This window comes from Triturus cristatus, chromosome 4_2 (genome assembly GCF_964204655.1).
Source record: "Triturus cristatus chromosome 4_2, aTriCri1.1, whole genome shotgun sequence".
In the NCBI taxonomy this organism is placed as follows: domain Eukaryota; kingdom Metazoa; phylum Chordata; class Amphibia; order Caudata; family Salamandridae; genus Triturus; species Triturus cristatus.
This window is the reverse complement of record NC_140586.1, coordinates 964149965-964174174: the sequence shown is the minus strand read 5'-3', so window position 1 is coordinate 964174174 and position 24210 is coordinate 964149965. Positions and strand designations below refer to the sequence as shown.

Sequence of the window (24210 nt, the reverse complement as noted above, 5' to 3'; positions counted from 1 at the left end):
TGTTCTGGAAGCGGTTATATGTGCGTTTTAGTGTTTTTTGTTCGTCTCTAACCGAAACGATTCCAAGACTTAATTTTTTTATTAGATATTTGTGTTGCAACCAATTGCCATTGAATCAGATCACCCACCCCCAAATTTTGAGAAGAAATCTACAATTGCAAAGAAGATTACATCCACCAAGCCAGTGTAAGGATATACTTACTGAAGGCCCAAGCAAAACTGTATTTTCCTGTTCTTCTACCTGAAATTTGTAACAACAGCTGTAGACGAGTTTGTTCTCTGTACGCGCCCATTAAAAACCTCAAAGAGAGATCACAACTCTGCCAGAGATTCAGATCCTGCCTCGGTGCAGTGTTTGAGAGGAACATGCAGTGTCTCTGCGCCTTTGACTCTCACTTGTGACAGCCCCAGCTCCTCACTCTACCGCCCATGCTCTGTGCAAACATTTTATTCTGGCTGATCCGTGTCTCTAACTCCCTATCTCTCATACACTTTCTCGCGCTCTCTTTCTACGTGTCTCTCTCTCTCTAAGTCTCCCTCTGCCATCCTCCCTCTTTCTCTCTCAATTTATCAGTCCAGCCATGTCTCCCAATCTCTCCCTCTCTCACCTCTCTCGCTCACATTTCCCTATCTCTTGTCTCCTCATCTCTCTCTCTTTCTGTCTCTCTCACCAGACCCATCCGCTTGTCTTTTCATCCCACTCTCGCTCTCTCTCTATCTCTCTTATTTAACCCACCCATCCTTATCACGCAATATCTCACTCCTTCTCTATTTATCTTTCATCTAACCTACCCGTTGTCTTATCTCTCCCCCTTGCTCCTTCGTCTTACTTCTTCACCCAAGTCGTCCCATCTACCTCTTCCTCCTTTTTTCTTACCTTACCCACTCAACACTGTGTCTTCATCTCTCTCCCCTTTCTCTCCCACCTTTGCCTTCATCTTTCTCTCTCCGTTATCTCTCTTGCCCTCTCTCCGTAACTATCCACCCATGTTGTCCCATCTCGTTCTTTGTCCTTACCATCTCTTCTTTCTTCTCATCTGTATCTCTATTTCTCGCGTCTGGATTTTTCGTATAGCTCACCCCCATCTCACACACTCATCTCTCTTTTGTTTCTATGTCTGCCACCCTATCTGCCTCTTATCACCATCTGTCCATCTGTCTCCTGTTTCTATGTCTGCACCCTATCTGCCTCTTATCTCCATCTGTCTCCTGTTTCTGGGTCTGCCCCCTATCTGCCTCTTATCTCCATCCGCCCATCTGTCTTTTGTTTCTATGTCTACAGCCTATCTTCCTTTTATCTCCATCTGTCCATCTGTCTCTTGTTTCTATGTCTGCCGCCCTATCTGTCTCTTATCTCCATTTGTCCATCTGGCTCTTGTTTCTATGTCAGCACCCCTCTCTGCCTCCTATCTTTATCTATCCGCTGCTCCCATCAGAACACTTCAAAAGCTTACATTTTCAAAAATGTAAAATAAATATTTAATTGAAGCCACCTCACAGGGGTGAGACAAGAGACACAAGAGTGTGTGGGTGCCTGGGTGCATGTGTGTGTAAGTGTGCACATATACGTAGGTATGTATAAGTGCCTGTATATGTCTGCTTGTATATATGTGCATGCGTGTGTGCGTAAATGTATCTACTCATGGTAATGCTGTATATGTATGTGCATGTTTGCTTATGTGCATGTCTATGTGTACGTGCGTGTCTGCGTTTGGTTGTTCTCTTGCCCACTAGCGAATGTGTGCATGAGTGTGTGTGTGTGTGTGTGTGTGTGTGAATGTATGCTTGTGTGGTTGCATCTATTTGTGTATATGGCTGCCGGTGGCTGTTTCCAAATGTGTGCATGTCAATGTGTGTGTTTCTCTGTGTATGCGTGTTTCTTTGTGTCTGTGCTTGCACGTTTGTGTGTGCCTATCTGTGCATCTATGTTTATTTTGAAGGTTTTTTGTTTTATTGCACATAAAAGGCCCATTAGGTGGGTGAGAGTGCTGTACTAAGAACAATATTTGTGAAAATAACTACTGGCTGGGAAAAAATTAACCACATTAGTACCAGTTTAGCTATTGAATTCAACAATCCGCAACTGTACGGTGACAGATAAACTTTGCAGAGAACATGCCAGTGCCCAGCACAACGTCACGCTTTTTTTTTTTTTGCTTTCGTTTGAGCTACGATGTGTTTATTGTTATAATCTGAGATTATGCAGTAGGTTGAGGATTATGTGTCATGTTTGTGAATTACATAGTCCTGTTTAAAGTCCTGTGGCTTCAAGAGCATATCATTCCATTGTTGTTACTTTCTTTTTCAGAGCCAGCATATTACTCTTGTCTCCCCTCCCTCATAACCTAATTCCCATTTTCTAGTTCTCCAGCGCCACAAGGTCATACGAATGGCAATAGTGCTTTGCAAATATCACCACTCCAATGCATACAAAAAACAAAATTAAAAACATTGTCATTTTTAACACACGAGCTCTAGCTTTCACAAATGTGATACCTATTGCATTGCAAATGCTTGTTATAAATTGGTGTTGGATTTGTATTGTGTGTTGTTTCCTTCTTATTTACTGTTATTGGTGTTTTTAAATGCTGAACACACCCGTCTCCCAAGTTAAGCCTCAATGCTCGTGAGCCGAGCCACCATGGGTCGAGCAAGGATTCATTTATTGAGACTTTACTGGACCTTACTTGCGATTGTGGCGTTGCTCCTAGCTGTAGGTACTTACCTACACTTACTAACAAACCACCTTCCAACATGTGGTGCGCAGTAGTGGGGTCCAGTGTTTGCGTTTAATGCAATACAGCATTTAAGTGAAGATCTTTAAAAATACTCCAAACTGACCTAGAGCAAAATAGATTTTGGAAATTTTGACGAATTTCTTTTAATTACTTCATTTTTTAATCTTTCTAAATTGTTCTGATCAATTGGTGCCAAAGCTTTTCTGTGACCCAAAACTGATCGATCTGGCTTGCCTACCCACACTCACTGTAGCTGAGCTTAGGGTGATGTGCAGAAAGAGGGGGTTACCTGCCCCTACCAACACTAGGAAAGGAGAGCTGGTGCATTCCTTTGAGCCCTGGGCAGTGCTAGAAGAAAGAGGAAGTTCTACAGATAGAAGGGGAGGGGGTAAGTTGACCCTTCCAACCTCCACGAGGAGGATGATGACCGCCTGTCCATTCTTTCAGACACCAGGACCAGACCTACAGCTTGTGGGAAGAAGGATTTATGGGATCCACCAAAGAAGAGGCAGAACTGTCCCTCAGGAGAAGAGTGTGAGGCCCAGTTAGCTTACATAGCTGTGGAGGATAAAAAGCATGCCTTGGCCCGGGAGAAGTGGACATGTGAAGGCAAATCAAGAGATAGTGGCAACTAAACAGAGATTTGAGATGTCAAGGGGTGGTGGGTTTGACCCAAAGCTGCCCAAGGAGGTTGTCCCTAAGTACTAGGAGTGTGACAACATACAAGAGTGGCTGGCAGCATTTGAGAGGGCCCCCAGAACGAGAAGGGTTAACTCTCCATACTGGGGTTCACTCCTGTAGGACTTGGTCCCAGTAGCTGGGAGGGATGGGCTCCTGACGCTAGAGGGGGAGGCAGCAGCGGCTTACTCACACATGAAGCAGTGTCCGATCGGGAAATCTGGGCTCACCCCACAGCAGTACAGGATGAAGTTTGGGCACCCACAAAGTCAGCACCCAATCTTGGGGGGACTTTGTTGGTATATCAGTGAAGGCACTAGAGGGCTGGATACAGGGTAAAAAGGTAAGTACATGTGTGGGGTTTCTCATCTGTTCACGGAGGAGTCTCAGTGTCTAGTTGATTCTAAGCTGTCTGGCCCCAGGGAGGGGAGACAGCTGATAGGTGGGTGTGTACAAGAGTTCCAAGAAGTCCCCGGGGTAGACTCCAAGAAGGGAGCGGGGGGTAGGCCCACAAAAACCTAAAGAAGGAGGTGGTAGGCCAACTAAAGTGATTCCCTCAGTACCCCAGAACCCTAAAAAGAAGGAGAGCAGATCCTACCCCAACTCTGACAAGCAGAGGCAGGAAAACCAGGGCTTAAAACCATCTTTGAGAACACTGTGTGTTTTGACTGTTTGAAGCCAGGTCACTTTAGAGGTGACCCCGCCTGTTCCAAAAAGGTGGTTAGTACTGGGCTGTCCAATGTAGCCTCCATAAAGTAGGACACCTCAGACGAGGAGGTCCTCCTAGCATTGTGTTGGACGACAGATCCAGATGGTTAGCTGGGGATCCCTGAGGGTGGGAGTAGGCAATGGGGCGGTCGCCCAGGGCACACACCCATCCAAAGATCCTGGTTAGCCAGTCCCTATGGTTAGGAGACTGGGATCCCAAAAGAAAAGGAAAGGAAAGGAAAGGAAAGGGAAGCCACTCCTAAATAGAGATTCAGTGAGCCAAGGGAATCCCGACCCAGTAAGGAGGAAGAGCAGAGATGGCATGGTAAGGCTTCACCTGACTCCAAGGACGTCCTGAGCACTCCGGCAGCTGTCAAGGTGGAGGGTGGAAGAAGGGTGTCTGCCACAGGATGTGGTAGCCCCCACTCTAAACAGCAGAAGAGGTTCTAAGAACCCATAGTTGCCCCTAAAGCAACTCAGCCACTTGTCAGTGGAGAGCTGAGGGTGTGGTCTATGATTTGCGCTCCCCTCAGTGTTGAGCAGTCCATGATTAGCTTTTCTCTCAGTGTTGAGTGTAGTGTGACACTACAGTCAACAATGACGGGAGCGCAAATCATGGACTTCATGTACCATGATGCAAAGGAGCAAACTTTTCTGGGATATGATGTAGTGTCCGGCCACACCATTTTCCCTGCCCAAACTGCTTTTCATGACCTCCTCTACCATTTATCACACATTCCTAATGTTCCTTCTTGTAAAAAATTGGATTCTGGCCCATTGATTACACTTCATCTGGCCCGAGGCGGTGAGTGCGGCTGGAGCCGGAGAGTACGGCCCGGGTGTGGAGAGTACAGTCCGGGTGAGGAGATTCTGGCCAGACTGCGGAGATTCCGGCCTGACTGCAGACATAAAGATACGACTCGTAAATGACCTCTGTGAATACCAAAAGTCGTAAAGATAGACTTTTGTCTCAGATGGCCTTTGTGAATTCGGCCTATCTTTTGACGGGAGTAAGCAATAATAATAATTCAAAGTGTTAAATGAATAGATGCAATGAATCCAACAACTTGCCATGGTTGGATGTATTGTAACTATTGGTGGAATGAAGTTATAGAATTGCTTTCCAAAAGTTACCCAATTCAACTCTGTAGCAGCCTCTTTGGATTGGCCAACCTTTGACAGGCTGAGCCAAGCTGCCTTAATGAGGTGTGAAGTAGCCTGACATGAGACTAAATAGACATCTGGTGGGAGAAGATATGCAGCTGTCAGGACAGGAAGGGGGCTGGGTAGCCAAACTGGCCTTCAAAGGAAGAAGGACAGTGAGGACAGGAACCAGGCCCACCCCCGCTTCCTGCACCCCCAGCCAGGTGGGAGCCCCTGTAATTGAATTAAGAGAGGGGCTGGAAGGCAAGTGTAGGGGGAAAGTTAGCCACACCTGTGGGTGGGCTTAGCCAGACTTGAAGCTCCAGGAGAGATTTTCTCCATTTTGTTTTTTGTGCAACAATGCTTTCTGGGACACAAATATGTCACACTTCAGGGGAAGTGGTCATCACAGAAGATGGCACCCTGCACCCCATTGGTCAGGGGCACGCCCCTTGTTGTCAGCCCAGAAACCTGGAACAATAGGGGATAGCTGCCCAGCAACATCAGATGCCTGCCTGGAAATATCAAGAGAAGAACGTCTGCCCTGGTGAACTCCGGGTCTGCACTACAAGACGACTGCCCTCATAAGGACTGCACCTGATACACACATTGTGCTTTACAGAAGAGGACTTTACCTTGCTTCATAAGATTAAAGAGTGGACTCCCTGAAAGCAAGTTAGAAAGGAGCTCCGAGTACTCACCTGCAACAACTCTACCAAGACAAGCCCAGCTGACTAACTTCACTTGGACTTTAAAGGATTTGACCAGGTGCATTATGGGAATTGTATTCCTAAACCTCCAAAAGGCAAATCAGAGCTTCTGGACCCTTTACTGGTGTTGTGGACCCTCAAACACCCAAACTAAATATCTGGAGGAGAAGGACTGCCCTGCTGGACCCTTGGGCTGCTCAAGAGAGCCCTGCACTTATAAGGACTGCACCTGCTGCACTCACAAGGCTTCCCCACAAAAGGACTCTGCCTGTCTTAAAGGATAAGTATTGGACTCCCTGATCAGCAACAGGTAGAAAAGTGCTGGAAGGGCTACCTGCAACATCAGCAACAAGGACAGCTCCAGCTGACAAACTACACCCGAATTTTAATTGGATTGACCTGGTGCATTGTGGGAGTTGTAGTCCCAGACCCCAAGAGAGGTCTGGGACTACAACTCGGCAGACATCAGACGCACCCCCCTACCTGAACACCTTCAGGAAGACCCTCAAGACCAGATCTGCGGACCCCTCCTCCCCCTCAGCGCCTTGAGACCCTCACGGGTGAGTAGCACGCTTACAATTCCCTGACTGACTGATTGATTGAAGAGGCAAACCAGAGATTCTAAACCTTTGGCTTGTGCGGTGGACCACTTCCTGCATCAACAAACACTTCTGGAAGTAAGTGTAAAAGTATTAAATTGCAGGCGGCCTGAACTCTTGACTTTGCCCCAGTCCAGAACAACCTTTTCTTAACTCTTTGAGTGCTATTTGCTTCTAAGCACTAGTTTTACTTTTAATATGTACAAATTCATATCGCCGGTTCCTACATTAGATTTTTGTCGCTTTGGTGTCATTTTAATCATAAAAATATTGGCTATTTCTATAAATTAGTGTCAGATTTTTATTTTGTGTTTTTTCCTACTTATTTACTGTTATTGGTGTGTTCTAAACCCGTTACACACCTGTCTCCTAAGTTAAGCCTGACCACTTGTGAGCCAAGCTATCAAGATTTGAGCAAGGACTAATTTATTGAGACTTTACTGGATTTTATTTGGGATTGTGGAGTTGGTAATAGCTGTAGGTACCTACCTGCACCTACTAACAAACCACATTCCAACGTGCAGTAAGATACAGTGCGGCGTTCAGAAGTTTCTTGCAGTACATTAAGATGCAGTACAGTGGCACAGATTTCGAACAGCTCAGTAATAAGCAGTGCAAATTGAATAGATTTATCGCAGTAAGATGCAGTGCAGTGGGACAGATCCCTCACAGTGCAGCAAGGTGCAGAGCACAGATTCCTCATAGTGCAGTAAGATGCAGTGCATTGTGAACAGATTACTCACAGTGTAGTTAGATGCAGTGCAGCATGCACAGATTCCTCATACTGCAGTAAGATGCAGTGCAGTTTGCACAGATTCCTTACAGTGCAGTAAGATGCAGTGCAATTGGCACACACTCCTCAATGCTGTAAGATGCAGTGCAGCATGTACAGATTCCTCACAGTGCAGTACAATGCAGTGCAGTGTGCCCAGATTCCTCATAGTGCAGTACAATGCAGTGCAGCATGGACAGATACCTCATAGTGCAGTAAGATTCAGTACAGTGCACAGATTCTTCAAAGTGCTGTAAGATGCAGTGTCAAGTGCAGATTCCTCACAGTACAGTAAGATGCACTGCAACATGCACAGATTCTCAAAGCGCAATAAGATGCAGAGTGAACGCATTCTTCACAGTGTGATAAGATGCAGTGCACAAATTCCTCATTGTGCAGTAAGATCTAGTGTGCACAGATTCCTCACAGTGCAATAAGATGCATCGCGATGTGTAGAGATTCCTCACAGTGCAGTAAGATGCAGAGCAGTGTGCACAGATTGCTCACATTGAAGTAAGTACAATGGGCACAGATTCCTCACATTGCAGTAAGATGCAGTGCAGTGTGCTCAGATTTATCATAGTGCAGTAAAATGCAGTGCACAGATTCCCCATATTGCAGTAAGATTTAGTGCATTGTTTACATATTCCTCACAGTGCATTAAGATGCAGTGTGCACAGATTCCTCAGAATGCAGTAAGATGAAGTGCACAGATTCCTTATAGTGCAGTAAGATGTAGTGCAGTGTGTACAGATTCCTCACACTGCAGTAAGATGCAGTGCGGTGTTCTCAGATTCCTCATAGTGCAGTAAAATGCAGTACACAGATTCCTCATAGTGCAGTAAGATGCAGTGCATTGTTTACATATTCCTCACAGTGCATTAAGATGCAGTGCAGTGTGAACAGATTCCTCATAGTGCAGTAAGATGAAGTGCACAGATTCCTCATAGTGCAGTAAGATGCAATGCAGTGTCTACAGATATCTCATAGTGCAGGAAGATGCAGTGCAGTGTGCACAGATTCACCACAGTGCATTACGATGCAGTGCAGTTAACAGATCTTTCATAGTAAAGTAGGATGCAGTGCACAGAATCCTCACAGTGGAGTATAATGCAGTCCAGTGTGTACAGGACCCTCATAGTGCAGTAAGATGCAATTCACACAGATTCCTTATAGTGAAGTAAGAATCGGTGCAGCATGCACATATTCCTCAAAATGCAGTAGGCTACAGTGCATTGGTCATATCTCAACTTTAACACAAAGGAAAGCCCCCCCGAGGCCCCCGGATAAAAGAGCCCAGCTCAGCCCCCAGGGGCCCCGGATAGAAGAGCCCAGCTCAGCCCCAGGGGCCCCGGATAGAAGAGCCCAGCTCAGCCCCCAGATCCCACCGGATAGAAGAGCCCAGCTCAGCCCCCAGAGGCCCCCGGATAGAAGAGCCCAGCTCAGCCCCCAGATCCCACCGGATAGAAGAGCCCAGCTCAGCCCCCAGAGGCCCCCGGATAGAAGAGCCCAGCTCAGCCCCCAGATCCCACCGGATAGAAGAGCCCAGCTCAGCCCCCAGAGGCCCCCGGATAGAAGAGCGAAGCTCAGCCCCCAGAGGCCCCCGGATAGAGGAGCCCAGCTCAGCCCCCAGAGGCCCCCGGATAAAAGAGCCCAGCTCAGCCCCCAGAGGCCCCCGGATAGAAGAGCCCAGCTCAGCCCCAGGGGCCCCGGATAGACGAGCCCAGCTCAGCCCCCAGAGGCCCCCGGATAGAAGAGCCCAGCTCAGCACGGCTCCTGCAGAGATTCCCTCCAGGATTATTCAGTCGATTTCTACAAACACAGCAGAAGGTGCTGAGAATCTCCTACCTGAGCAGAAACCTGTGCAGACATGTCCAGGGTGTCTCTTCCTCCTCCTGGGGGGCTGGGGAGGGTGGCAGATCTGGGGTCTGAGGGAGGGGGGCAGGGGCAGATCTAGGGTCTGTGAAGGTCTGAAGATGAAGTTAACTGCACAGACACACAGGGAGTCCTTCCTCCTCTGCAGAGGCCGGAAGTGATGTCACCACCGCTGCTGGTGCTGTCTCTGCCGCCGCTGACCCGGAAGAGGAAACCCTTCTCACTTTCACCAATGTGCAGCTCAGTGGTTTCATCAGCAGGCGAGGAGCGCCCTCTGGTGGCCGCTGATGGAACCGCCGCCTCCAGGCTCCAGCAGGGAAACAAGCATTGGTGCCTGTAAAGACACAGACATGTGTGTTTTTAAGACACACACAGTCCATGACAGGCCTCACAGGGATGCTCTGTGAGACTTCAGCAGGAGCAGGACTCTTCTACATCCTGTTTCTTCAGCAAACTCCAAACTGGAGTCCATCTTCTGCCATTAGTTTTGAGACAAACCGAGAAATGTTACTCGAGGGGATGTAGTTCAGTGTAAGTGAACGCATTCTTTGCTCCTCAAACGATAGCTTTTGTATCTGTTTCATTTCTTGTGCATGGAGGTCTTTGCTGAAGCCTGGCCTCTCTGAACCTACAGCAGGCCCAGAGCTCTCCCTTCCTTGAGCACAGCTGCACACGTGTGTTTTATTTCCTCCATGAAGGACACATGTTTCCCTGAGGAGAAACACACCAACCGCCCTGTTGGTCTTGGCCCTTCTGGCAGGTTCACCCCTAAACTTTTTGCGAGTATATCAGCTTTTTCCCTATGGAGTACTAGTGGTTTTAGGCCTCTAGGCGCTTTCACACTGTGTCCCAGTGGAAAGCGCGTGCGCTCTGTGTATGGTTCAGTGAGACTGACCTGCCCTCCCATAGGAATGCATGGGGGATCTGAGTGACCGTGCTAGTTCCTGATGCGTGGGGAGTGCAGGGTCGAGTTTGATATGTGCAAACTCATGAGAGTGAATGTTGCGCAATGATGTGTGCGGCGTTACTGTAGCTAGTATAGAAGTGCCACTTCTAGACACTGGCATAAATGTGCAGTGACTGTCTGGCGTGTGATGGGATGGTGTGCCTGGCTCCAGGAGTCAGGATGGGTCTGCCCCAGTGGTGAGGGGAGAGGTCTGCATGTTGATGAGTGGGAGGAGTACACCTAGGACCTAAATAGGGCTGAGCTTTCCCCACACAATGCTGGCTCCGCCCCCTGTGGTGCGACTGATGACCCTGGCCTGTTCTGTGAATAGGGAGAGGGGCTGAGCAAAACAAAGTGCTCAAGAACCAGTTGCATCTGGTTCGCCCCTTCCCTGCACCTTGAAACAAAGGTAACCTGTGTATAAGAAGGGGCTGTGACCCCATGTAAAATGTTCTCTTCTGATCCTAACTTGAGGGGGCCTGCTGCTGCTGATTGCCAGGAGAGACCACCACTGGGGACTGCCTCCCTGCTGGAGGGCCCTGTGAGCCCCCCTGCATCTAAAGACTTTTCCTGGACCTTGCCGTCAAGCGCCTGGGAAGCGCTATATCTTTATTTGCTGAGGAGCGCCCTCGTTGGGGCCAGCAGCGCTGAGCTGCGATAATTTACGAGGGAACCCCGACGTAGGGATTCCCCCGCTTTTTGCCGTGTTTTATAGCGGGTGCCCACCCCACATTGTGGTGCTCGTTGGCGGGAGCCCACCCCGCTCTTTGTTGCCTTTAATTAAATAGCGGGTGCCCACCCCGCGTTTTTGCCTCGTATTGGAATTAGGGAAAAGCGGGTGCCGGCCCCGCAGATCTGCCGTCTTTGTATCCCTGGCGGGTGCCCACCCCACCAGGGTCTCTGTGCTTGAGAGCGAGGGAGCTCACCCCTCCTGACCACCGTAACAAAGATTCACCGTTGCGGGCCCGGAGTCCGTGACCCAATCACCGGTGCTGCTGGGTGCATTGGCCAATCCCCGCCATGTCCCGGCCAGAGCCGAGCCCGGATTGGTCCCCACCGCGAGCGCGTCCCTAGCAACAGGGAGGCTCGCCGGCTCTGCCGCGGGACTAGGCGGAAGTGACCCCGAGCCTCGCGGGCTCCATAACGAAGTGAAGTGAGGCCTACTGCGGCGCGGGACTCCCCTCCGTACTGAGTGTCCCGCAAGTGCCGCCCTGACAACCAGTGAAGCGGAGGGGGCTCGAGGCACATTGCCGGTGCCTGCCCCCGCCTGCGAGGGAAGAGGGCCCCGTGTGCAGCCCAGCAGCCGCCGTCGCCACGAGACTGAAGGAGAGCCAAGGAGGAGCAACATGCTCACCGCAAAGGTCCCGGTGAGTGGGGCTGTGTTGGGTGTCTGGGGGGGTGAGATCGGAACCCCCTGTCAGTGCCTCCCCCTAGGAACGCTCTACCGAAACCCCGAGAGTGCCAGTGAAGGCACAGTGCAGTTCTACCTTCAGGGCGGCCCCGGATGGCAGCGGGCCACCCCAATCCAACATCTGGGGCATTATTATTCAAGAGCCAGAGAGGCTCCAACGTTGAGGGACATAGGTTATTCCCAGAGCCTAAGTGGCTCCAGTGCTACGCCATTATTATTCAAGAGCCTGTGAGGCTCCAACGAAGGGGGCATTGCTAATCTAGAGCGCCAGTGTGCTCCAACATGTGTCATATTTGTTTTAAAGGCACAGTGGTGCCCAGGCTCATTTCCACAGCTGCCCAGCACTTAGTGGGAAGCTGCAACGTTTATTATTTGTTCTACATTTCTACATTTATAATTTGGTGATTTGTGATGATTCTGACAGTGGTCCATGTGGCCCTGTCTTGTGTAAATAGTCCCCTGTAAATTCTGCCCAGTGGCAGTTGGCACAGTGTAAATTGTGTGAATATTATCTAATGTGTTTTGGTATAATACAAAGGCTAGTTTTATATATAACCTTGTGTGGAGTTTCTTTTGTGGTGGGCCTTGGGTGTTGTTGCTGGGTGCGCGCGCAAACGCTTTACACATTGCCTTCGGGATAAGCCTGCCTGCTCGTGCCAAGCTACCAAGGGGGTGACCAGGGGTTATCTTTGGCGTGTAACTCCCCAGCCCTGACTAGAGTGGTGGTTTCTGCCTGGCTTTGGCGCAAGCCCTAGCCAACCCGAAATCCCATTTCTAACACGCCCACTATCAGTCCACACTTGCAGAGCTGCCAAGGTTTCAGGGTGCCATGTGTGAGAAGTGTGTGTATGTTTCTGTGTCTGTTTGTGTGTGTGAGATGTGTGTGTATGTCTGTGTGTCTGTCTGTGTGTCTGTCTGTTTGTGTGTGTGCGTGTGTGTGTATGTCTCTCTGTCTGTCTGTCTATGTGTTTATGTGTGCGTGTGTGTGTGTGTGTGTGTGTGTGTGTGTGTGTGTGCGTGAGATGTTCATGGTGGCGGTGCTTTTATGAGTGTGACCTCAGAGTGTCACCTTAGCACATGCACAACCAAGCAATGACGTGCACACAAAGACACATCAATATCAGACATGACTCCCTTTGAGCAACGAGAGGCTCTAAAGAAGATTTTGAAACAACTGCTGAAAAATCCTTGAAATGGAAGGTCAGTGAGCTGCAGACACTTTCTAAGACTAGTGCTGCACATTCACAGCGCTTCAACTGCAGGCTGGGACCTCACAGCACTGTGAATACAGCAGGACGGGTGTCAGCATCCCCTTAGCAACCGCAAACACACACACACAAAAACACACACACACACACACAAACAGGCTCTGGACTTTGTGTATGCCTCCTGAACCTCGTGGCTGAAGAGTTAAGACACCCGTAAACTCACCTGAAGCACCCGACATCTGTGGGCATTGGTCCATCCTGCCCTAGGTCACTGGCAAGTGACCCAGACTCTGACCCCTCTGCCTTCAGGTTCCTTCCATCCTAGATCCGGCCTTGGATCAATGCGGACACTTCTCCTCATCACGGCAACAGCAGTTCTTTGCAGGTTCCCATTGAAATCGACGACGCGACCCGACACCAAAAGACACCTATGCACCCGGCTTTCCTGGATGAGGTAACTCGAGTACTCTCGTGCTCTCGTGGGTGCTAGCCCTAGAACTTCCTAAGTCCAAAAGGGTTTGGTCCTGACTCGATTAGAAGTGTCCCTAATCTTTACATTTCCAACCGTGACATTGCCCATAGAAGATAACGGGAACCCGCGGTTGTGTTTACACACTGCATACAGTCCCTGTGGGTCCCCTGTGTCACTACCTTGAGTGGTTCCTCGGGGTCCCAGCGATTCTAAAGACTATAGGCCTAGTGTCTATCCCAGTCGTGGTTCTTATTCAACTTTTTTGGTAAATGGTTTGATACGCCCCCAGTGCCCAAACGTGTATTTGTGCTATTACTAATGTTTGCTATCTTGTAAACTAAGTACTTCGAACTCCAGTCTCATAAAGAGACTAGAGGGGTGTGTTTGATCTTAAATACATATATTTTGAATATATACCTGGTGTGGTTGTCTTTTCATTTGATCATTCAAGAGATTATAGACTGGTAAAACAAGCTGCTTTACATTCCTTCAAGACTTAGCCTGAAGGCTGCTCTCCATAGCTACCACTAGGATAGCTTTCAATAAAGGTTGTCTTTAACCTATCACCATAAGGTTGGACTGATACAAGGTGCCCACTAGAACCAGTGGGCAGCATATATCAGGCCACCTTCTCACATTGGTGGCAGCGGTGGAATTCCAGCTTGCTATTGTTTTACCAAATAATCTCAATTGAATTGATCAACTGAAAACCACTAAAGGTACCTAAGTTACATATAATATCAAGATTAGCTACAGTAAGTTCTACTGAACTTAGAGTTGTGTGCTAAGGGATAGCACACCCTTTCAACAACTCAAGAGAGTTAAGAAGGCCACACTAGTGTAGGTAGTGCAATACACCACACTGTGTTTTATCCTAAATACATATATTTTGAATATATACCTGGTGTGGTTGTCCTTTCATTTGATCATTCAAGAGATTATAGACTGGTAAAACAAGCTGCTTTACATTCCTTCAAGACTTAGCCTGAAGGCTGCTCTCCATAGCTACCACTAGGATAGCTTTCAATAAAGGTTGTCTTTAACCTATCACCATAAGGGGTTGTTGGGACTGATACAAGGTGCCCACTAGAACTAGTGGACAGCATATATCAGGCCACCTTCTCACAGTTGACATATTTTTTCAAAGTCCGAACATGGAGCACAGAAATAGGTCTAAAATGTCCAGAGACCGAGGGGTCTGCTGATGTGTTTTTGAGATTGGAACCGCCATAGAATTTTTCCAGCCATATCATATGGTGCTGCACACCATGTTTTCATTTTTTCCTCAAACTAAAGTGAGAGGGAGTCACACAACTGTTAGAGTGTTCAACTGTATTGGAGGTGAAAATGGGTTTTCTAGCGACTGGACGACAGAGAGAGGTAGTTTAGAGGTGTTTGATGCATTGAGTATTGTACTAGTAAAGAGCTCTCATTTAGGAGCAGATTTATTTATTTATTTTATTTCAGGAGTTTTTTATAGCGCTGACACAACCCAGGGGGTATCAGAGGGCTTTACAGCAACAAACACGACAGAATCATAAACAGTCATAATACACTAATAAAAGTTCAGTTCAGGCAGAGTGGAGAAGTTTGATTGAGGAGTTGAGGATCAGAGCAGTGAGGAGTTTGTGGCAGTGGTAAGCCGTCATTAGTAGGGGATTATAAGGTGACATAGAACAGCTATTGTCCACAGGGATGGAGATGACGGTTGAGGAAAAAGGGGTGTTGCCAGAAAAGAGCGGGAGAGGGTTTTTTGTATGTGTTTTATGGGGAGGATGAGAAGGAGCATGTTAGAGCTTCTTAGGCTCCCTGGATGTCTTTTACTACACCTGCATTAGTGAGTTTAGCTGCAGGGTACTCTGGTTTGCCAGTGTGTAGGGCTTTGTGGGTGAGGCAGGCCGTTTTGCAACAACAATGCGGTTCAATTGGTAGCCACTTTATGTTTTGCGGTGCTGGAGTGATGTGTTTGTGTTTCTTGGCTCCTGTGGCCATTCTTGCTGCTGCGTTTAGGATGGTTCTCAAGGGGGCTACGTGTGCATTGGCTGCTCCAGTAAGTGTGACATTACCATAGTCTAGTCTGGACAGAACTAGAGCTTGTGTTGTGGTTTTTAGGTCATTAGGTGGCAGGAAAGGCATGATATTGTTGAGGAGTTTTAAACTGTAAAATGAGCCCTTTGCAGTGGAGCTTATGTGACTGCTCATGTTTAGTCTTGAGTCCAGAGAGATCCCCAGAGATTTGGCTGAGTCAGGTAGAGTTCGGGGAGTCCAGGGTGTTTATCCATTCTTGGATCTGTGGGGGGCGCTTGTGATTGGAGAAGACAAGAATTTCATGTTTTTTCTTGGTTGAGTTTGAAGTGGTTGTGTGGTATGATATGTGGTTTCGTACTTTTGTGAGCGTGGAGTTATGTTGTGAATATCATTAAGAGAGGATATTTCTAGGTAGAGCTGAGTGTCATCGGCATGTAGGTGGTAGGAGATATTTGCTTGCTTAGTGGTGAGGGGTTCCATGTAACTGTTGATGAGTGTGGGGGAAAGGACTGAGTCCTGCGGGACACCTCGGGTTATTGGGGAGATGTCAGACATCGAGTTGTTGATTTTTATGAGCTGGGATCGGTTATGTAGAAATGAAGTTAACCGTTTCAGAACAGTGCCATCATCTCTGATACACTTTTGTAGGGCTTCCAAGAGTAACCAGTGGTCAACCATTTCCAAGGACAAGACAGGTCAAGCAGGACGAGCAGGCAGCATCTCTTAGTGTCAAGGCCATTGTGAATGTTATCTGTTATATTCAGCATAGCTGTTTCAGTGCTGCATCCCTTTCTGAAACCTGACTGGTGGGAGTCAAGTAGGTTGTTGAGTTGGGAGAGAACACCTTACTCGAGGATGTTTGCTAGGAAAGGAAGGTTGGTGATGGTCTAAAGTTCTTAGGATCGTTTACGTCTGCATCAGGTTTTTTTAGCAGGGGGGTGACTTGGCCTTGTTTAAGGCAGTTAGGCATCAGCCCGCTGTTCAGGGAGCTGTTAATGATCTTGGTCCATAAAGGGGTTAAGGTGAGGTTGAGGTTTATAGCCAGGCTGGCAGTGGGTCTGTGTAGGAGGGGTAGGGTTTGTATTTGGCAATCGCCATGGAGATGTCCTCTTCCGAGAGAGGTCTAAAGCCCTTCCAATTCTTGGGTGTGGAGGAAGGTTTTGGATGCTGGGTTATTTTTGCAGTTGATGGGGGAGCAGTCTTGGTTTTGGGGGTTGTGATGTGAGCTAGGGTTGGGTTTATCTTCGTTTTGGGTGAAGAGTTCCTGTGTTGAGTTTGTGGGTGATAGTCTAGGGAGAGCTCAATTTTGGTGATTTTCTCATTGTAGAATGTGACCTGGTTGTCTCACTGTGGTTTTGAGGCAGAGGGATTGTCTTTGGCAGATTTGGAGGTTTGATTTCAGATGATGTTGAAGAGCTCTTAGGGGCGATTTTTAGCTTTGTCTAGGGTGATACCGAAGAAGGTGGTTTTCTCTTTGAGGATGCGTTTTTTTGTAATTCCTACATTCTCATCTGAGCTGGAAGAGATTGGTTGTAAATGGGTTTGCTCTCCAGAGTGTTTCAACGGCTCTTACTTGTCTTCTTTCAAAGTTCAAGTCTTTTTGAACTAGGCTCTTGACGGGGTATCTCTGATCCTTTTGTGTTTCAGGGATGCCAGTTGGTGCAGCGCAGTTTTCATCGTCGAGTCGTAGAGGGAAGTGAGCTCATCCGTAATGAGGTCGTCTGTGGTGGGTGTGAGTAGGGATGACATTTTCTCTTTCAAATTAGAGCGAGGGATAGGATTGAGGTTTCTGCGCCATTGATGTGTCATCTGAGCTCGTTTCGGTGGCACTGCGGCTTAGTTAATATTAAAGAGAATGTTGTGGTGGTCTGACCAGTCGATTGGGAGAATTTTGCTGATGCTTACTAATTCATTTTTGACTATGATAACATCTCAGGTAGAGCCTTTGGTGTGGGTTTGTCCCTTGCAATGTTGGGTGCGATCTTTGCAGAGTAAGAGTTCAATTAGTGACTGTAATAATTTGTCCTTCTCGTTATTCCATTGGAGATTGAAGTCACCTAGGATAATGCTGTCGGAGTCAGAGAGGGAGCAGTGTGTTAGTAGGCCAGATAGTTGTTCTCCGAGTGCAGGAGTGTTTCCTGGTGGGTGACAGATGAGATGACATTTTGTTGCTTTGTTGTCATTTCGTGTTTGGTTGGTGCTGGGTTATTCGAATGTTGGACAGGAGGAGGTTTTAGTTTCAGCTATTTTTATGCTGTTTTTATGTATGATGGCTATACCACCGCCTAGATGATCTAATCTGTCCTTTTTGATGAAAGAGAAACGTGGGGGACTAGGAGGTCAAGTATCATAACGGAGGATTCATTTAGCCAGGTTTTGGTGACAAACATAATGTCAACGTCGTAGTTCAGTATGATATCTGCCAAATTCGGTTGCATGTTTGATTGCTGATCTACAGTTTATTAGCATGCAGTGTACCTTGCAGCTGGTGGTCTGGATTGGGGGTGTGTTGTTTTTTTGTGCTCTTATTATTTCAGACTTAATTTCTTAGGAGTAATTTACTTGCCAAAGCCTTTCACTAATTTTACACTCACGTTTAATTAGTTTACGGTTGTCATGGTGCAGTGGGCCATTTAACTGGGAGACACGAGTGTAAGACCAGCTAAATCCAGTTCTGATATAAAACGGAAGATCCCACCGCTGAACATTCAGGTGGCAAAATGGTGACTGATTCAGGCACCTTTGTGTCCATAGCGGTGACTGAAGTATCATTGTCAAACTCAACTAAATACTTGGTTGCCCAGAGTAAGATGGTAGAAAGAGGACTCGACAAAGCTTCAGGTGACAGTTTCGCCTATGGGAGTGCCTCAATAAATGGCTTCTATCGAATACATGATGTGGCCCTTCTGACTTACAGAAACAGCAGCCTCTGCCCTCCCCACACAGCATTGTGTATACCAGCCTCCCCTCTCACAGACTGCAGATAAGTATGAATAGTTGAAGAACTTGGGTTTGAACGTACAAATCACACGCAGCCTCACCCTGACACGTATCCAGGGCAAGTATGTTGCACCGCTGTTATACAATGATCTTAAAGGTGATGACTGTCTCATTGATGTGCACTTGTAGAAACAATATACAAACTTTCATAACACAACCGTGTATGTTCCAGCTCATTATCCTTAGCTTCAGAGAGTCTCCTGTCTCTATGCATGCTCCTTTATGGAGTGGGGTGAGGCTTCCCCATGCCGCAGCTCATACCTATGTATGAACCGTGCATGTTCCCTCTTATCACCTGAAGCTTCAGAGAGAACTCCTGACCCAATGCACACTCACATATGGAATGGGGCGAGGCTACCCCATGCCGCAGCTCAGACCTATGCATGAACCGGGCATGTTCCCTGTAATCACCTGAAGCTTCAGAGAGTCTATGTCCCTATCCATGCTCACTTATGGAGTGGGGCTAGGCTACCTCATGCAGCAGCTCATACCTATACATGAACCGTGTATGTTCCGTTATCACCTGAAACTTCTAAGAGAACTCCTGACCCAATGCACACTCATTTATGGAATGGGACGAGGCTACCCCATGCCGCAGCTCAGACCTATGCATGAACCGTGTATGTTCCATTATCACCTGAAGCTTCAGAGAGACCCCTGTCCCTATGCATGCTCATTTATGGAGTGAGGTGAGGCACCCCATGCAGCAGCTCAGACCTATGTATGAACCATGCATGTTCCCTCTTATCACTGAAGCTTCTAAGAGAACTTCTGTCCCTATGCACACTCACTTATGGAGTGGGGCGAGGCTACCTCATGCAGCAGCTCATACCTATGCATGAACCGCGCATGTTCCCTCTGATTACCTGGAGCTTCAGAGAGTCTCCTGTCCCTATGCATACTCATTTATGGAGTAGGGAGAGGCTACCCCATGCAGCAGCTCAGACCTGTATATAAACCGTGCATGTTCCCTCTTATCACCTGTTGCTTCTGAGAGACTCCTATCCCTATGCATGCTCATTTATGGAGTGAGGCGAGGCACCCCATGCAGCAGCTCATACCTATGTATGAACCATGCATGTTCTGTTATCACCTGAAGCTGCCATGAGAACTCCTGCCTCTATGCATACTCATTTATGGAGTAGGGAGAGGTTAACCCATGAAGCAGCTCATACCTATGCATGAACCGTGCATGTTCCCTCTGATCACCTGAAGCTTCAGAGAGTCTTCTGTCCCTATCCATGCTCATTTATGGAGAAGGGTGAGGCTACCCCATGCAGCAGCTCAGACCTGTGTATGAACCGTGCAAGTTCCCTCTTATCACCTGAGCTTCAGAGAGTCTTCTGTCCCTATCCATGCTCATTTATGGAGTAGGGAGAGGCTACCCCATGCAGCAGCTCAGACCTGTGTATGAACCGTGCATGTTCCCTCTTATCACCTGTTGCTTCTGAGAGACTCGTATCCCTATCCATGCTCATTTATGGAGTAGAGAGAGGTTAACCCATGAAGCAGCTCATACCTATGTATGAACCGTGTATGTTTCACCTTATCACCTCAAGTTTCAGAGAGAACTCCTATCCCTATGCATACTCATTTATGTAGTGGGGTGAGGCTTCCCCATGCAGCAGTTCAGACCTATGCATGAACCATGCATGTTCCCTCTTCTCACCTGAAGCTTCAGAGAGTCTCCTGTCCCTATCCATGCTCATTTATGGAGTAGGGAGAGGCTAACCCATGAAACAGCTCATACTATGCATGAACCGTGCATGTTCCCTCTTATCACCTGAAGGTTCAGAGAGTCTCCTGTCCCTATCCATGCTCATTTATGGAGTGAGGCGAGGCACCCCAAGCAGCAGCTCATACCTATGTATGAACCGTGCATGTTCTGTTATCACCTGAAGCTGTCGTGAGAACTCCTGCCTTTATGCATACTCACTTATGGAGTAGGGAGAGGCTAACCCATGAAGCAGATCATACCTATGCATGAACCGTGCATGTTCCCTCTGATCACCTGAAGCTTCAGAGAGTCTCCTGTCCCTATCCATGCTCATTTATGGAGTAGGGAGAGGCTACCCCATGCAGCAGCTCAGACCTGTGTATGAACCGTGCATGTTCCCTCTTATCACCTGTTGCTTCTGAGAGACTCGTATCCCTATCCATGCTCAGTTATGGAGTAGGGAGAGGCTAACCCATGAAGCAGCTCATACCTATCTATGAACCGTGTATGTTTCGCCTTATCACCTAAAGTTTCAGAGAGAACTCCTTTCCCTATGCTTACTCATTTATGCAGTGGGGTGAGGCTTCCCCATGCAGCAGTTCAGACCTATGCATGAACCATGCATGTTCCCTATTATCACCTGAACCTTCTGAGAGACTCCTGTACCTATCCATGCTCATTTATGGAGTGGGGTGAGGCTAACCCATGAAGCAGTTCAGACCTATGCATGAACCGTGTATGTTCCCTCTGATCACCTGAAGCTTCAGAGAGTCTCCTGTCCCTATCCATTCTCATTTATGGAGTGAGGCGAGGCACCCCATGCAGCAGCTCCGACCTGCGCATGAACCGTGCATGTTCCCTTTGATCACCTGAAGCTTCAGAGAGTCTCCTGTCCCTATCCTTGCTCATTTATGGAGTGGGGCAGGGCTTACCCATGCAGCAGCCCAGACCTATAAATGAACCGTGCATGTTCCCTCTTATCACCTGAAGCTTCAGAGAGTCTCCTGTCCCTATCCATGCTCATTTATGGAGTGAGGCGAGGCACCCCACGCCGCAGCTCAGACCTATGAATAAAGCGTGCATGTTCCCTCTTATCACCTGAAGCTTCAGAGAGACCCTTGTCCCTATCCATGCAGCAGGTCTTTGCAGTCTTGCATTGAAATTGACAACACGACCCAACGCCAAAAGACACCTATGCACCCGGCTTCCCTGGGTAAGGTAACTCGAGTACTCCACTGCTCTTGTAGGTGCTAGTCCTAGAAAAAGGGTTTGGTCCTGCCTCAATCAGATGTGTCCCTAATCTTTAAATTTCCACCGCGACATTGCCCATAAAAGATAACGGGAACCCACGGTTGTGTTTACACACTGCATACAGTCCCCGTGGGTTCCCTGTGTCACTACCTTGGGTGGTTTCTTGGGGTCTCAGCGATTCTACAGGCTCTAGGCCTTGTGTCTAGTTCAGTTGTGGTTCTCATACCACTTTTTTGGTATATGGTTTGGTACGCCCCTAGGGCCTAAACGTGTATTTGTGCTATTACTGATGATTGCTCACTTGTAACGTAAGTACTTCAAACTCCAGTCTCATAAAGATACTAGAGGGGTGTGTGTTAAGCTAAATACATATATTTTGAATATATACCTGGTGTGGTTGTCTTTTCATTTGAAAAGCTAGAACAGAAGTTGCGCACTCAAAATTTCTCCAGGTCAATATTTTAAGCAAAATTAGTTGGTGCAAACGAATTGTGTCTACAGTGAACTCACTACATGAACCCGTAGGGAAATACTTGGACAAACATCTACAAGCTTCTGTTCAGTCGATGACTACCTACATTAAGGACACTACTGATTTTCTCAATATCCTGGAGTCCATTCAAAATTTGATAACCATGGAAACCGTCCTATGTACCATTGATGTAAACTCACTTTACACTTCCATACCCCATGATAAAGGCATTGAGGCAATCGAGTCATTTCTGATGACCACAGACAAACCAGAGAATCTCAAAGTATTTCTGATGGAACTCATGCATTTCACCCTTTATCACAGCTACTTCGAATGGGCAGGAACATTTTACATTCAATGCTCCGGAACTTCCATGGGCAATTGTGCCGCCCCAACATACGCGAACCTCTTTATGCACCGTTTTGAAATAGACAACATACTTTGCAAACACGAGTGGACCCAACATCTTACCCTTTATAAAAGATACATTGATGATATTTTTATCTTATGGAATGGCTCAATTGATCATCTGGAATCATTAATTGAATCACTTAATACAGTTGACCAACGAATTCAATTCACTCACTGTATAAACAAAGAATCAATAACATTCCTGGATACCAAGGTCACATTATACCAAGGAAACCTCACCACTGAGGTTTACACTAAACCTACTGACCGCAATAATCTCCTGCACTTTCACAGTTTCCACCAACCATCTCTCAAGAATCACTTGCCCTACTCACAACTACTACGATTGAAAAGAATCTCAAGTACCAATGAATTGTTTGAATCAAGCAAATCCGCTTGCATTTCCAAATTTGAACAACGAAAATATCCTACCAAAGTTCTTGACAGCGCCATATTGAAGTCTAACAAATCTACCCGACAGATGCTTCTTTCACCCAAACCACCAAAAACTTCAGATCAACGAATGACATTTGTGTCAAAATTTTCCACACAAAGTTTCAACATAAAAAAAACCATCCTCAGGTATTGGCCTATGTTAAGCATGGAAATGGATTTCAATAACATTTTTGAAATATCACCTAGATTTGCTTACCAAAGATCACGCAACATCAAACAAATATTGTCTAAAGCTGATGAACTCACTACCAGCTCCTTCAAAGGTACTTTACCATGTCTTAACTGTGGTAACTGTAACTCTATCATCAAAGGTACCAACATCCAACATCCTTCACAAGGTAACACGATCAAACTCAAGGTTACAGCCACATGTAATAGTCAGAATCTCATTTACATGTTGAAATGTCCATGTGGTTTGGTTTATGTGGGCAAAACTGAGAGAAAAATCCGTATACGGATCAATGAACACAAAAGCAATATACGTACCAAACAGGCGAAATCACCAATCGCAACTCATTTTCACCAGCATCAGCATAACATCTGTCAACTGCGATTTTTGGTCCTTGAACAGATTCCCCAGCTGAGGGGTCGTGATAATAGTAAATATCTATTACAAAGAGAAACATTTTGGATCCACAAGCTGAATTCCATACATCCGAAAGGTCTCAACGAGCGTTATGATCTGGGCTGTTTTCTGTAACTAAGGTCTCCTTTATTCACCTTAAATTGGAGATTTGAACTTTCCACCCGACTTGTGATACCCTAGTACCTTGTGTAACTTTACAGTTCATGTTGAATCTTACAGTTATTTTATTTTATTTTACTTACTAATTTCATCTTATACACATGTACTATTGCACTATTACATTGACGCTCCCTTACAAGCTCCAGGATTTGGTAATATCTTACATTTTTTGAACTATCGCTTTTGGTTCGAATCACTCGAATTACATGTGTTTCTTCGTTTCACACGCTGTCTATTCCATTTTTCTTTTTACTTTTGGCCTAATTCCTTTACAGATGTAACTGCACTCACTTTTGTTTATTATTTTATATTTTGTTTGCACGTGTAGTTTCACTAAACTTTATTGACCTTTTGGAACTACAAGTCTGTTTTCTTTGTAGTTCTCCTTTTCCCGCATTTTTCTTTATCACATATCACATGATTACCTCTTGGAACTACAAGTCTGTTTTCTTTGTAGTTCTCTTTTTCCCGCACTTTTCCTTATCACATGTCTATATATCACATGATTACCATCCATTACACTTACCGGAGCATTTCCGATTTGATTCTCCCGGGTTCAGGAGAATCTATACATCACCATACCAACTGTAAGTTTGATCTTCCGTTACTTGTCAGACAGTGATTGTATTCTTTTAAAAGGCCCCACGCTGTATGTATTTTTGTTACCCACACTACCATCCAGATTTTTCTTTTTATTTCGTCTTTACTTTTTCCTACAATTTTGGCAAAAACACACCACATTACTTTGTCCTATATGGCATTTTCATTTTCTCATTTAATTTCTTTACTTACACTACCACCCAAACTTTCTTGGTCCATTTTGGCTTCACTATTTCCTATGACCTTGGTAAATGCACATCACAGTATGTT

At 46.7% G+C, this 24210-nt stretch overlaps 1 protein-coding gene and 1 long non-coding RNA gene across 2 annotated transcripts in view; both read right to left on the bottom strand.

The window, feature by feature from the left end:
- Positions 1-9358, bottom strand: part of LOC146839150 (uncharacterized) — a 76433-nt gene extending 67075 nt beyond the window's left edge. Inside the window, exon 1 of the long non-coding RNA XR_014960801.1 lies at positions 9197-9358. This is a non-coding gene — a long non-coding RNA (uncharacterized LOC146839150). The remainder of the gene's footprint in view (positions 1-9196) is intronic.
- Positions 1-24210, bottom strand: part of LOC146839149 (uncharacterized) — a 258618-nt gene that overhangs the window by 90654 nt on the left and 143754 nt on the right. The gene's annotated exons all lie outside the window — the stretch shown is intronic.